Source organism: Triturus cristatus, chromosome 1_1 (genome assembly GCF_964204655.1).
Source record: "Triturus cristatus chromosome 1_1, aTriCri1.1, whole genome shotgun sequence".
NCBI lineage: Eukaryota > Metazoa > Chordata > Amphibia > Caudata > Salamandridae > Triturus > Triturus cristatus.
This window is the reverse complement of record NC_140579.1, coordinates 14,716,801-14,731,069: the sequence shown is the minus strand read 5'-3', so window position 1 is coordinate 14,731,069 and position 14,269 is coordinate 14,716,801. Positions and strand designations below refer to the sequence as shown.

Genomic DNA, 14,269 nt, shown 5'->3' with positions numbered 1-14,269 from the left:
TTACTATCCTGCGTGCCACCTTTAGAATCATGCGTGTTGCCTTTAGTATCCTTAATTTCACCTTTAGTATCCTGTGTGCCGCCTTTATTATCCTATGTACCGCCTTTATTATCCTATGTGCCGCCTTTATTATCCTATGTGCCGCCTTTATTATCCTATGTGCCGCCTTTATTATCCTATGTGCCGCCTTTATTATCCTATGTGCCGCCTTTATTATCCTATGTGCCGCCTTTATTATCCTACGTGCCGCCTTTAGAATCCTACGTGCCGCCTTTAGAATCCTGCGTGCCGCCTTTAGAATCCTGCATGCCGACTTTAGTATACTGCGTGCCACCTTTAGAATCCTGTGTGCCACGCTCCGTGTCCTGCGTTCCATGTTTGGTATCCTGCGTGCCACCTTTAGAATCCTGCGTGCCACCTTTAGAATCCTTCGTGCCACCTTTAGAATCCTTCGTGCCACGCTTAGTATCCTGCGTTCCATGTTTTTTATCCTGTGCGCCACCTTTAGTTTCCTGCGAGCCGCCTTTAGTATCCTGCGTGTTGCCTTTAGTATCCTGCGTGTCATCTTTAGTATCCTGCGTGTCACATGTAGTATCCTGCGTGTCACATGTAGTATCCTGCGTGTCATCTTTAGTATCGTGTGTGCCGCCTTTAGTATCCCACTTTTAGTACCCTGCATTCCGCCTTTAGCATCCCACCTTTAGTAATCCAGTCAAAATTACTTTATTCAGCCACTAAGGCTCATAAAAGCAGATAAAATATATTAAAAACAAAAAAACAGTCAATAAATTTGGATAGCGAAAGTGCACATATCCATTACATAAAACCCCTCATACACATATTGCATATACTACAATTAATCACTTCATCACATTGAAATAAAACCCATTGTAAAAAATCAGACGACAGGTATCACTACATGAATAAAAATACAGCAAATAGAATACCATAAAAATAGATGCTTAATAAAAAAAAATGTAATTAGGCGTTTAAACAGTGTTCAGAAAAAACATATGATGCCGTAACCATGCTTAAATAGATGTTCCGTAGCGACTGCATGGACATCTTCTTCCTGAATCTCATAGCCCCTAACAGAAAGCTCGCCACCTCAAAGCACACCGCAGGGGAAGATAGCATTGCGGGCCCTACTTGAACAAACCTAGCCTCTCTCAGTAACGCCAATATACATTTCTCACGAAAGGGGGCATAAAATTCACAAAATAAAATGCAAAAATGATCACAAGGACACGGCTTTAGGGTACCTGTCAGTGAATACCCCTTACGGAAGGCTAAAATCCGGGGTACCTGATTTGGTCACAATCTTGTTAAAACGAAGCAATATTGTCAGTGCTTAATTTGTACCGGTGCTTGCCGGCGGTGCTACTTAATTATCAGGGCCGGGGCTACGCGCATTTAGTGCACGTCAGTTATTGATTTATTATTAGTTGCACAGAGTGTGTGCTGTGCTGCCGCGGCTGTGTTACGTTCCGTGCTGCTTGTGTTGTTGTTGACGAGAGACTGCCAGACTGGTGATATTGAAGAACTTGTTGTTTCACTTCTACAAGTTAGTTTAAAGTTCTTCTCACACTGTTCTTCAAGAGTTAAGTACTTCTTCTCAATCGGGCACTGAGTTGGGCAGGGCGCCTGGTCTTCTGGGGGGTTGGGGCTGTGCGCGGCAGCAGGCAGTGTGCGCTGACTTTTTTTCCAGACTGCATGCACTGCGCGCGCGCTCCCTGCTTCTGCCATGCCTCAGCATACCCGCACGGCCGCACCTCAACACCGCACCGGCGAGTATCGGGGTTCACCAGCCGCCGCCGTTTAAAGTAGCCAGTAGCGCGGGCCGCGACCTGGCCGACGGTGGGCCGCGTTGAGGTGGATTCCGACTTGGAGACTAGAGTTAAGCACCAGGTGAGGGTGGCAGGGCCTGGCAGAGTTGAGTTAAAAAATAAAGCTGCGCAGCGGCCTCATCAGTTCATGTTATGAAGCCTAATAGTGGTCCCCCGAACCGCCCGTGTGAGCCATGTCCACCCGCCGTCCCACTCCCAGAGTCCCGCTCAGGAACCCCTTACTGCCGGTACGGGCGACGGCCCCACACTTGGTCGAGAAGACAGTGTGTTGCAGGCAGGGTGGGCCACGGCCTGTGTGAGCCAAGAGAACAACTGCCCAGGGCCCAACCATCTGAGGGGCCCCAGAGAAAATGAATTGTTCCCAACTTTACTTCTCCGTCTTTCTCTTTAACATATTAATTGGTTGTGGAGCTTCAATTATCAGAAAATAGGTAATACAATTCAAAATTGTTCGGAACAGAACCCTCAAATAACTTCTTGCCCGGGGCTCCCAAAATACTTAAGAGGACACTGTGAGGGTGCAAAGACAGACAGACACTCAAGACATTCAATATTATTGTTTCGATTGGAAATATCAGTTAATATTAGTTATGATTTACAGTACGGTTTGAGTATTCAAAAATAAAGCAAATACTCGGGTATATAATTGCACAAAGATGGCATTTGTGCTGCTGAGCATGAAATGAGCCAGTACTGGAAATGCCAAGATGAGACCGTGATTTGTTTTGTTTATTCAAATGATGATGTATCGTATACCAATGTTTATACATAATATTTTTATTTCAGAAGTTTAAGTGCATATGGTTTATACAATTATCTAAATACTTTGATTCATTACTCAAAATCCACATTTTTGCTTGATTAGTACAGTGTAAAGATGTGGTGCTATTTTTTCTGGCTATTTTCTTGCCTTTAGGACTTGGTTTTAACTAGTAAGTGATGTGAGGGTCCTGATGAAGGGGCCGTACACGAAATACATCGGGGCATTTTACATGCGTGTGCAATTGAAGTATTTTAGATTTCTCAGTGGATTACAGAATCGAATAAGGTTTTTGGATAATGGAGAATTTGTGAACAGATACTTGGAATCTATATTAGTCCTGTTGCTGTGCGGAAGGAGGTCACAAATAAACCTGTTCTTACAATTACTGAGTAGTGGGGACTATTGAGAAATGGCTCAAATGCTAATATGAACTAAAAATTAGAAAGTGATGGGAAAAAACGAAAGATGTAGTAGTGTTTACCAAGCAATGGGGCTAGTTTGAACTTAAACTAATCAAGGCCGGACTGGCTGTAGCGGGCACCGGGCAATGCCCCGGTGCGCCGCACAGGTGGGGGCCGGTTTTGGGTTCCTGGGGTCGTTTTGCTGCAAAAACGGCCCTGTAACAAAATCGTCCGAAAACTGGCCCTGGCAAAGAGCTCGGTGGCACCCCCAACCCCCCGGGGGGATAGGGGGAGGGGGACCGGCTGAGCACTTTGCCAGGGCCAGTTGTGGTTTCCAGTCCGGCCCTGACACTAAGCATAAATGAGTGAGGGCAAAAGCATGGTGTACCGTTAAGATTTCTACGTAATGGTGCAAAGTTCGCACATGTTGAAGATTACTGAGCGTCAGTGCAAATATCTGCATGCATGGGGTATGAATGAACACACACTATGATTGCTGAGAGAGTGTAAAAAAACCTGAACATGCCCTAAAACGTGGTGAGTAACCGTGTAAATGCGGCAGTGCAGCCAGTATGTGTAATTTATGACGGAAATATGGCTCCGCGTTCAGTATTTCTGCCTGCGGCTATGAACATGAGTTCAAGATTAATGTGTGAGGGCGGTGCATATCTGAACATGCACCTAGGTTTAATGATCGAGACAGATCACTGTGTAATAGGACAAATCTAAACATATAGTTATGATGAAAGAGGGATGTGAAGATCTGAACATGCACTAATGATTGGTGATTGGTGGGGCAAATTAGAACATGCAGAACCGTGGTACTTCCTGACATGTATTGAGTATTCTTGGCGCAGCTCTGTCCGCTCCTGCACAAGAGTTACCTGAAAAAATGTGACAATTCTCTACACATTATTGGCACACTTGACATGATGGGGCTCACCCCTGGTGTAACGCATGTACTGGTATTAGATTGGTAATATGAACACTGCTGGCCGGGGCCTAAGCCTGTAAGATGTGTGTAACCTGTGTGCAGTGGGTCCGCTCGCTGCCAGCACTGGACTCCAGACAGGAGCTCCGTCCTTCGCATGGCTCTCTACCCACTGCCGGGCACCTGCAGGGGTTTTGCAAATCAGACCCTGGCAGCCTGTGCATACTGTAGCTAATGGGGCCTTGGTTGGCTTCATGTGGGACAGGGACACGGGTGATGATATGTCCTGGGTGTGTGGTGCTCCGTCTTCCACCTCTCTGGGTGGATGTGTGGCGTTTTCAGATTCACACCCCTGTGGCTGACAGGAACCTCCCCAGGATCTTGCTGTGCCACAGTTTGGCCCATCTGTGCTTCGATCACACGTGGCTAGTAACTGAGCCACGGGTGCACAGTACAGGGTATAGACTGTCCTCTTGTGCATCCTTATGGCAATGCACACGGCTCATTTCATGACCTTTCAACCTGGAGATTTCGGTTCTAACCCTTGTTATGGCACGTTCAGCAATACTAGTTCTGGATGTGGGTGGAGCCAATAGAGGAAGTGGGTGGGGCCAGTGGAGTGAGTCGGTGGAGCCAGGGGGTTCGGCCTCCTTAAAATATTTGAGCACCTGCACTTAATATTTTACAAATTAAGCACTGGATATTGTACGTTGGGGATTAGTGACAAATGAGGCTGAGGCTGTGAGGTCAGACTCATGGCAACATACCTCATCACTGAAGGCTTGGCTAATTCCAAGCCCTCCCTGGCCGCCTGCTGCCTGGCCAAAAACCTTAAGTTATTATCTGAATGGCTGCCGGTCCGAAGGGTCTGGGTTGGCTGTACATATCAGGGCAACCTAGACTCATCATTGGCTCCCTGCTATATTTTAGCCACGGAACACAAAGGGCCCCATCAAGGGCCATACAGTCCACTATAACCCTCTGATTGAGGGTAGTGGGGGTACTTGACCAGATCCTCAACCAATGTACCAGTGGTAACCGGGATTATGGATTACAAGATTGTGTGTCCCCAAGTCAACCGCAATTTTATTTGTCTTTTGCCACGCATGGTCAATCTCGTTCCCTTCTGACCAGATTCCGTCTCTGCACATTGCACTCACTTGCGGCTTTTCCGAAAGAGGCAGGTTGGTGTGAGACTGTCCCCTGTCCTTGTAGTAATTTAGCCCATCAGAGCACATGCACTTTATGCTGTTTTGCACACTTTAGAAAGACCCAAGGGCACGTTTTATCAAGCCCGGTTTAAAGCAATCCGCCCCTGTTCTTACCAGGAGGGTTTTAATTCTTTGCGGTCATTATCTACTGTTGCCGTTTGTTGCGCTGTGCTCAACTTCATTAGAACCGCACTTCTAATTAGGAAACGATACGAATCGTAGATTGAATATACATTTTTAGTGATTTTAGGGGTTTTTAACATTATGTATAAATATGCTGTAGAACGGTAAGAGATTTTATTTACATTTCTGGAATCTGAGCTTGGATAATATGACCAAGGAAAAGAAAATGTGTACTGTATCTGTTTTTTTTTTTTTTGCACAAAGTTTTCTTATGAATATTTTGTCTTGACTTTTTAAATGTATGTATGTAAACGTTTATGATTCGATCGAATCGAATAAAGTTATTTGAACGGAAGGGTATCAGCGGTGCAGCAGCGCTGTGATCAGAAATATACCCCAAGCTCCTGAAGGCAGGGGTACCTGAGGGGAGTGCAAGGAGGCCACGCATCAATGTATTCTCGGCCCCCTGAATATCCCTCACATTATAGCCCCATATATCACACTCATATGTCTCCATACGGATACATTTTTCTTCTAGGTCTTGAGTAGGGCAGGTAATGGTTTAGACCCCAACTTTTTGGCAAAATCCCATATGGCCTCAACTGCTCTTGCCAATATATTCTTTTTTAGTTGTCTTTGCGCAGCCCAGGTCCCATGATCGTCGAACAACAGCCCCAAATATGGAAAAGTGGACACTTTCGACAGTTCTTCCCCTACAGAAAAACGTGGTCTTAGCGGCCATTTTACTGCCCATTGTCTTTGTATGTGATTTGGAGAAATTGGTTGCTAAGTCAAGTGACTCCATAAAATCAATAAAAACATTTAAAAGGTTTTGGAGGCCTACAGCGGTCCTTGCAAACGGCACTGTATCATCTGCATACAGTAGTGCAGGGACCAAGGTGGCCCCTGCTCTTGGGATAGCTTTAGTGCTGACTGAGAGGAGGTCCCCATGGTTGTTTATGTAGAGTGTAAACAGCAGAGGGGCCAAAATGCACCCCTGACGTACCCCTCGCTTGACCACCCAGGGATCCATCAATCTACCATCTCCCTTGAACCTTATTATGGGCATAATGTGAAAAGGATACCAGACTCCGCTCCGTACCCAACGCCCCAGGATCTGCCACAGTTTAGATCAGTTCACTCGATCAAAGGCTGACGTTAAATCCATAAATCCCAAATGCAAGGTACCCCTCTTTGCTCCAGTGTATTTCCCGATCACCAGGCTCCAATTACTACATTGATCAAGCGTCCCTCTCACTTGCCTAAAACCATACTGCAGATCACTAATAACCTTAAATTCTCTAGCCACAATGATAGATGGAGGAAAACCGCATGTGCTAACCGCATTTTTTTTAAAAAAAAACGCCAGTATTGTAGCCCAGACCTAGGGGTCTGCCTTATACAGGTCATCTGGTGGCCCATCCGGGCCAGGTGTCTCTCCCAGAGCTGTAGCAAGGAGTGCTCTGTGGACCACAGCGACATTTAAATGAAGTGGGTCTAAAGGTAGGCTCAGCTCCTCCTGTACCTCCATCCCATCCAGCTCACCACCACTAAACATGCCCCCAAAAAACTCAACCCACCATCTTGGGGCTACGATGCAATCTGTGCTGGCATTTCCAGTCTACGAGAAAAGCGGGCTATTACCCACCACCCGGAACGTGTAACTATCTGAGAGTGTACTTACTTGACCGAGATCCTCCCAGGTCTTTTCCCTGATAGCTTTCTTCCTCTCCTGGAGTGCAGACCTGTAGACCCCCCTGCATGCCCTGATCTCACCCTCATATCTTGGTTTTTGTATAAGAGCCAACATTGAACTTGCTGTGGGCAGTATAGCGGGTGTACTTGAACCACCTCTTCCCTTTAGGTCCATCACCCCTGCATGGGACAGTTAGGTTTGTAGCTGTCTGGATAGTCAGTGTTTCAAAGGTGTCTAGTACCGCTCTATCCTGCACACTGACGTCCATACATGCTGAGACCTCGGCTGCACGCTCCGCATACCAGTTGTCTAAGAACCTTTCCAGCACCACCTTCGTCCACCTCAGTCTACGTGATTGATCCTTGGGGCTGATATCAGAATTGGAGAAACTTCATAAAAGGCATAAGAGTATAATAGATGGAGTATAAGGGGGTTATGCTCACTATAATGACTCCAGGAAGCACTCAAACTACAGACTGCAGGAGCTAAAGGTGCAAAGATCATGTTACAACCAATGAAACGCGAGCATCCCTGCCGGTAAAGGTGGGAACAGGAGTGTTCCCCCTGTTTGCTCGAAACAATACCCATTGTTTGCTGAGAGAAGCCCTTCTGTGAGTGTACCTTACTCTGTATGTTCAACGTGTATGTTTAAAAGTAATGAATCCCCATAGGGCTTAGTTCGGATGAAGTAAAGATTGCACAGATGGCTATTAATATCGCACAGAATTAAAATAAGTACATTTACTTTTTCTAAAGGTGTCACTCTCCAGGGCGGCGAAGTGTTAATCGCAGAGGATCTGGTGTAAGAATTACAGAAGTGTACTACTAGTAACGGGTAGTGATTCTTAAACCGCTCTGCTGCTAAAATATGGGGAGAATGACACTCTAAACGACTCATCTTGCAACCGAAGTCAGGAGAAACCAATAAAATAAGGCCTCCCCTAGCACATCCCGATGTCGAGGGGTTTGCACATCCCGATGTCGAGGGGTTTGCACATCCCGATGTCGAGGGGTTTGCACATCCCGATGTCGAGGGGTTTGCACATCCCGATGTCGAGAGGTTTGCACATCCAAGATGTCGAGGGGTTTGCACATCCCGATGTCGAGAGGTTTGCACATCCAAGATGTCGAGGGGTTTGCATGCTTAACAAATGAGCTAAACCTGTCCAGATAAAAACTTTCGCAAGTATCCCTGCTGCCTGTGCACTAATTGCACTGTGTGTGGGGGCTGACCTGCCTGTGCACTAATTGTACTGCATGTAGGAAATCTTGCACTGCTGCTGCCTGTGCACTAATTGTACTATGTGTGGGGACTGCACTGCCCGTGCACTAACTGTTCTGTATGTGGGGAGATTGCGCTGCTGCAGCCTGGGCGCTAATTATAATATTAGCCCAAAAGCAGCTGCGGTGCAAACTTCCCACATACAGTACAGTGTGTGGGAAGCTTGCGCTGCTTCTCACTGTGCAGTGACTGCACTGTGAATGGGATTTTTGCACTGCTGCCCCATGTGCAGTGGCTGCACTGTGTATGTAGGAAGCTTGTACTGCTGCTCCCTGTGCAGTGGCTGTACTGTTTGTGAGAAGCTGACACTGCTACTCCATGTGCAGTGACAGCTGTGTGTGGGAAGCTTGGACTGCGGCTCCCTGTGCAGTGACACCACTGTGTGTTTGGGAAGCTGGCACTGCTGCTCCCTGTGAAGTGACAGCGCTGCGTGGGAAGCCTGCACTTCTGCTCCCTGTGCAGTGACTGTACTGTGTATGTGGGAAGCCTGCACTTTTACTCTCTGTGCAGTGACTGTACTGTTTGTGAGAAGCCTGCACTTCTGATCCCTGTGCCATGCCTGTACTGTGTATGTGGGAAGCCTGCACTTCTGCTCCCTGTGCCATGCCTGTACTGTGTATGTGGGAAGCATGCACTTCTGCTCCCTGTGCAGTGAATGTACTGTGTTTGTGGGAAGCCTGCACTTCTGCTCCCTGTGCAGTGCCTGTACTGTGTATCTGGGAAGCCTGCACTTCTGCTCCCTGTGCAGTGCCTGTACTGTGTATGTGGGAAGCCTGCACTTCTACTCCCTGTGCAGTGACTGTACTGTTTGTGAGAAGCCTGCACTTCTGCTCCCTGTGCAGTGCCTGTAATGTGTATGTGGGAAGCCTGCACTTCTGCTCCCTGTGCAGTGCCTGGACTGTTTGTGAGAAGCTTGCACTTCTGCTCCCTGTGCAGTGCCCGTACTGTGTATGTGGGAACCTTGCACTTCTGCTCCCTGTGCAGTGCCTGTACTGTGTATGTGGGAAGCCTGCACTTCTACTCCCTGTGCAGTGGCTGTACTGTTTGTGAGAAGCTTGCACTTCTGCTCCCTGTGCAGTGCCCGTACTGTGTATGTGGGAACCTTGCACTTCTGCTCCCTGTGCAGTGCCTGTACTGTGTATGTGGGAAGCCTGCACTTCTACTCCCTGTGCAGTGGCTGTACTGTTTGTGAGAAGCCTGCACTTCTGCTCCCTGTGCAGTGACTGTACTATATATGTGGGAAGCCTGCACTTCTGCTCCCTGTGCAGTGCCTGGACTGTTTGTGAGAAGCCTGCACTTCTGCTCCCTGTGCAGTGCCCGTACTGTGTATGTGGGAAGCTTGCACTTCTGCTCCCTGTGCAGTGCCTGTACTGTGTATGTGGGAAGCCTGCACTTCTGCTCTCTGTGCCGTGCCTGTACTGTGTATGTGGGAAGCCTGCACTTCTGCTCCCTGTGCAGTGCCCGTACTGTGTATGTGGGAAGCTTGCACTTCTGCTCCCTGTGCAGTGCCCGTACTGTGTATGTGGGAAGCTTGCACTTCTGCTCCGTGTGCCATGCCTGTACTGTGTATGTGGGAAGCCTGCACTTCTGCTCCCTGTGCCGTGCCTGTACTGTGTATGTGGGAAGCCTGCACTTCTGCTCCCTGTGCAATGACTGTACTGTGTATGTGGGAAGCCTGCACTTCTGCTCCCTGTGCAGTGCCTGTACTGTGTTTGTGGGAAGCCTGCACTTCTGCTCCCTGTGCAGTGCCTGTACTGTGTTTCTGGGAAGCCTGCACTTCTGCTCCCTGTGCAGTGCCTGTACTGTGTATGTGGGAAGCCTGCACTTCTGCTCCCTGTGCAGTGACTGTACTGTTTGTGAGAAGCCTGCACTTCTGCTCTCTGTGCAGTGCCTGTACTGTGTATGTGGGAAGCCTGCACTTCTGCTCCCTGTGCAGTGTCTGGACTGTTTGTGAGAAGCTTGCACTTCTGCTCCCTGTGCAGTGCCCGTACTGTGTATGTGGGAACCTTGCACTTCTGCTCCCTGTGCAGTGCCTGTACTGTGTATGTGGGAAGCCTGCACTTCTGCTCCCTGTGCAGTGACTGTACTGTTTGTGAGAAGCCTGCACTTCTGCTCCCTGTGCAGTGACTGTACTGTGTATGTGGGAAGCCTGCACTTCTGCTGCCTGTGCAGTGCCCGTACTGTGTATGTGGAAAGCTTGCACTTCTGCTCCCTGACTGTATATGTAGGAAGCCTGCACTTCTGCTCCCTGTGCAGTGCCTGTGCTGTGTATGTGGGAAGCCTGCACTTCTGCTCCCTGTGCAGTGCCTGGACTGTTTGTGAGAAGCCTGCACTTCTGCTCCCTGTGCAGTGCCTGTACTGTGTATGTGGGAAGCCTGCACTTCTGCTCCCTGTGCAGTGCCTGTACTGTGTATGTGGGAAGCCTGCACTTCTACTCCCTGTGCAGTGACTCTACTGTTTGTGAGAAGCCTGCACTTCTGCTCCCTGTGCAGTGACTGTACTGTTTGTGAGAAGCCTGCACTTCTGCTCCCTGTGCCATGCCTGTACTGTGTATGTGGGAAGCCTGCACTTCTGCTCCCTGTGCCATGCCTGTACTGTGTATGTGGGAAGCATGCACTTCTGCTCCCTGTGCAGTGAATGTACTGTGTATGTGGGAAGCCTGCACTTCTGCTGCCTGTGCAGTGACTGTACTGTTTGTGAGAAGCCTGCACTTCTGCTCCCTGTGCAGTGACTGTACTGTGTATGTGGGAAGCCTGCACTTCTGCTCCCTGTGCAGTGCCTGTACTGTGTATGTGGGAAGCCTGCACTTCTGCTCCCTGTGCAGTGCCTGTACTATGTAGGTGGGAAGCCTGCACTTCTGCTCCCTGTGCAGTGACTGGACTGTTTGTGAGAAGCCTGCACTTCTGGTCCCTGGGCAGTGCCTGTACTGTGTATGTGGGAAGCCTGCACTTCTGCTCCCTGTGCAGTGACTGTACTGTTTGTGAGAAGCCTGCACTTCTGCTCCCTGTGCAGTGACTGTACTGTTTGTGAGAAGCCTGCACTTCTGCTCCCTGTGCAGTGCCTGTACTGTGTATGTGGGAAGCCTGCACTTCTACTCTCTGTGCAGTGACTGTACTGTTTGTGAGAAGCCTGCACTTCTGCTCCCTGTGCCATGCCTGTACTGTGTATGTGGGAAGCCTGCACTTCTGCTCCCTGTGCCATGCCTGTACTGTGTATGTGGGAAGCATGCACTTCTGCTCCCTGTGCAGTGAATGTACTGTGTATGTGGGAAGCCTGCACTTCTGCTGCCTGTGCAGTGACTGTACTGTTTGTGAGAAGCCTGCACTTCTGCTCCCTGTGCAGTGACTGTACTGTGTATGTGGGAAGCCTGCACTTCTGCTCCCTGTGCAGTGCCTGTACTGTGTATGTGGGAAGCCTGCACTTCTGCTCCCTGTGCAGTGCCTGTACTGTGTAGGTGGGAAGCCTGCACTTCTGCTCCCTGTGCAGTGACTGGACTGTTTGTGAGAAGCCTGCACTTCTGGTCCCTGGGCAGTGCCTGTACTGTGTATGTGGGAAGCCTGCACTTCTACTCCCTGTGCAGTGCCTGTACTGTGTATGTGGGAAGCCTGCACTTCTGCTCCCTGTGCCGTGCCTGTACTGTGTATGTGGGAAGCCTGCACTTCTGCTCCCTGTGCAGTGACTGTACTGTTTGTGAGAAGCCTGCACTTCTGCTCCCTGTGCAGTGCCTGTACTGTGCGTGGGAAGCCTGCTGTGCTGCTCACTGAACCTGTTCCTGTAAGAACAATTGCCCTCTTATCTGAGTGCTGTATCTCCCGCCTGCGCACACAAGCAGAAACAAACAAGCACTGCACAGCCCAATGGCTTTGACACAGAGCAGCGATAGCCTTCACCTCTTTGGTAAATGTTTAGTGTGCAGCGAGGGAAGGTGTGGTCAGGGCTCTGTCGGCTGCTCGGCCCTGGCAAGTGTCCAGAACAAACCCACTGGTGACGCACCAGCGTCACGAGTGGAGAGTCCTTCCGTCTGTAGAAGGATGCGGGCAGGAGGTAAACCAGCATTACGCCATGCATTGCGAGCCTGTGAGGTGGCACCAGCAGGGGCGTGAAACAACAAGATGCTCGTAGGTTCAGTAAAGGACTCTGTGTGACTTTGCCAGCTGCCTCTCACATACACAGGGTCTGAGGACAAGCGTGGCCCCTTCAAGGGTGCAGGCCCTGCACCACAGTGTAGCGCTGCGCGGCCTGGGTGAGCAGGGACATAGCACAGCGCAGTTATGGTACGGCGGGAAGACCCCGAGTGGTCTCCCGTCGTTTATTGAACACCTGGGGACGAGCCCGCCCTGAAGTGTGCATGCACTGGCTGCACTGTATGGGAGAGCCCGGATGGCTCTCTGCACGCAGGCAGGGGCTGCAGGGCTTAACAACGTGCCATTGCTACTCAATCAATCAATCAATAATTTGTAAAGCGCACAACATACCCGTGAGGGTTTCAAGGCGCTGGTGGGGAGGGTGGGGATGCTGCTGCTATTGGTCGAAGAGCCAGGTCTTGAGTCGTCTCCTGAAGCTCAGCAGGTCTTCCGTTTGTCGCAGGTCGAGGGGGAGGGTGTTCCAGGTCCTGGCGGCGTGGTGGGAGAAGGATCTGCCTCCGGACGTAGTTCTCCGGAAGCGCGGGACGGTGGCCAGGGCGTGGTCAGCGGAGCGGATTTTCCTGTTGGGTACGTAGAAGGAGAGTCGACTGTTGAGATAGGCTGGGCCGGTCTTGTGGAGAGCCTTGTGTGCGTGGGTCAGGAGCATTCTCCACGGGGCTTCAACTGACCTCGTCAAACCCGAGGCGCCCGTCTGTGCAACCAATAGACCCAGGGTTCATTCAGCTCCTCAGTGGTGAAGATTTCACAACCATCTGCAGTGAGTGTCACTCACTCTGGGGGCCCCAGTCTTTGAACCGCTGCCGCCCCTCCCCCCATGATCTGATGCCCCAAGTTCAGGCCACTATGAGTCACGGTCTGACCCGCCCAAGCAGTGCTCGAGTCCAGCTCTCGTTTACCCCCAGGTCGGGAAACACAAGAGCCGCCAGGCAGCCGTGTGAACCGGAAGTGCATGGCACGAGGTCCTGCGGAGCGGCCAGTGCAGGCCAGGGGTGGCCTCCTCGGAGTCAACATCTGGCGGCATCAGTCTGGGACAAAGATGGATTCACTTTGGTTTGAAGACCAAGACCTGAGCAGTCCAAGGTTTCTGTAACTTCAGAAGCGTTCCAGTGACCCTTTACCATGTAAAGAAGCATTGGCAGCGGCAAGCTTCTGCGGCTGCCATGTAAGGAGCGCGCATCGTGGCAGCGTCTGCCGTCTCCTCCCTCTGCCACCGTGTGCATCTCACTCCCTGCTGAGCAGTCCCAGGGCGGGACTTCCGGCAGTGTGGAGGCCGCCAATCACAGTATAGTTCTGCTTCCAAGCTGCCACACATACCAGTAGTAATGCACGTCATGACGTGGCATACGCCATCCCTCGAGGCTGACTGGCCCAGTGCTTTAAATGGACAGGTGCTGTCCGGTACGGAGTACCTGCACTTCTTTCACTCGAAGGAGAGAGTTCCTGCACTTTCAGTACTGCTGCAATACATTACATGGGAGAGTACCGGCACTTCTGAGGCGCGAGCAGGTACTCTAAATAGAAATGTCCCGCACTGCTGTGTTTCCATGCAAAGCGCTGGCTGACCCGCAGCGTGAGGCGTGAGGCAAGCCCGGGGCTGTTACTGTCAGTGCCCAGGGCGAGGATCTCTGTAGTCTCGCTGCTCCCGGCACGCCTTGGCCGGTCGAGTTGCGCAGAGTCGAGGGTGCAAGGGTCGTCTTGAAGTTCCTCCCTCAGAGTAGAGGGCCGCAGTGTGCAGAGTCAACGAAGTTAGCCATTATTGGAGGTGAAAGGAGTGGAGTTCACGGAAAGGTTGTGTTTAAGGAGGGAGGGATGGAAGGAGGGGTCAGAGACACACACTCGAAGGACACATGGAGCCAAGCGCAGGGCCCCC

General features: G+C 50.3%; 1 protein-coding gene across 3 annotated transcripts in view; it reads left to right on the top strand.

Moving 5' to 3' along the window:
- The window catches only part of SLC44A4 (solute carrier family 44 member 4), a 311,986-nt gene that overhangs the window by 86,158 nt on the left and 211,559 nt on the right, over positions 1-14,269 (top strand). Inside the window, exon 1 of one of the 3 annotated variants that reach the window (XM_085632421.1) lies at positions 1,889-1,908. The exons of the other annotated variants lie outside the window; for them this stretch is intronic. The gene's annotated coding sequence lies outside the window, so the exon portion shown is untranslated. Of the gene's footprint in view, positions 1-1,888; positions 1,909-14,269 lie in introns of those variants that run through there. 3 annotated transcript variants of the gene reach the window in all.